At 27.6% G+C, this 1301-nt stretch overlaps 1 non-coding gene across 1 annotated transcript; it reads right to left on the reverse strand.

The window, feature by feature from the left end:
- Positions 1–234: 234 nt before the first annotated feature.
- Positions 235–305, reverse strand: TRNAG-CCC. The gene has a single exon. It is a non-coding gene; the product is annotated as a tRNA-Gly (tRNA).
- Positions 306–1301: the final 996 nt, after the last annotated feature.

Below are 1301 nucleotides of genomic sequence, written 5' to 3' on the forward strand. Positions count from 1 at the left end.
CTAACAAGAATCAATTAAGGGATTAGAAATGCATTTTTTTTTCCATTTGAGAATATGTTTCATTGATTTATTATTAGTGTTGTTCATTCATAACTATCATAAGATGATAAGAATATTGTTTTGTAAATTAAATGTACCGATCTTGCTTAGATTTTATTTTTTATGATATGCACAGGCCGCCACAGGGGGTCACATTAAGTATTAGAAGTTAGAATAAACATATATAATAAAAACTGCGCAACCAGGGAATTGAACCCTGGTCAGTAGCATGGGAGGGTACTATGATACCACTACACCAGATGCGCTTTACGAAAGCTTGAATGCTCCTGGTTAATTTATTAATGATTTTATTCCATCACTCTCATGCTAAGTCACACTCTCTAGACTCTAGAGCTTTGTTTACTTTGCATAAACTAAAATAGTCCTCATTTCTATACAATTAATTTTTTGGCCAGAAAAATGTTTTGTGCGAATCATATTATCTTTGTTGGGGCATTTTTATCATTTATAATTAACTTTTATCTAAGTAATTTAATTACATTTACTCAATGGCAGATTGACAGTATAATTTAAGAAGGGAACAATGTAGTTTTTTAAATGCTTTAGCTCTTAACTTTTTTATCGTTGCAATATATCCCTAATGATGAATTTTTTTTATAACAATTTTAACACATAGAAAAATAAAATTTTCAAACTATATTAAAAGTTTACTTAGTACATGAATATTTTAATTCGGAATAGTTTATTATCTTTATTTTTTTTTATAAATTTTTCAATTTTACTATTTCATTTACAAAATAGAGAATGATAGCCTTCTTACCTAAATCTTCCCTCTTAAATTTTGGTACATCGTTCCTATTTTGTCTACAAAAGCCTATTAATATGAAAAAAAAAAATTATTTTACAAATGAAAATCTAGACTAATGAAGATTATAATTAAAAAAAACATCAAAAAATGCTAAATTACACAGAGTTAGGGGTGTGTATTGCAAATTTGCAACGATAAAATGTTAGGGACTAAAAAAACTAACAAGAATCAAATAAGAATTTTCCATTTGAAAATATGTTTCATTGATCTATTATTAATGTTGTTCATTCATAAAAATATTGTTTTGTAAATTAAATAAAAAAACTTAAATGTACCGATGTCGCTTTGTTATATTTTATTTTTTATGATATGCACAGGGGTCACATTAAGTGATGTAGCATATATATTGAAACTGCGCATTCATGGAATCGAAACCCGGTCAGCACCGTGAGAGAGTACTATGATACCACTACACTAGATGCTCAAGACAAAA

This window comes from Ipomoea triloba, chromosome 8 (assembly GCF_003576645.1).
Source record: "Ipomoea triloba cultivar NCNSP0323 chromosome 8, ASM357664v1".
Lineage (NCBI taxonomy): Eukaryota > Viridiplantae > Streptophyta > Magnoliopsida > Solanales > Convolvulaceae > Ipomoea > Ipomoea triloba.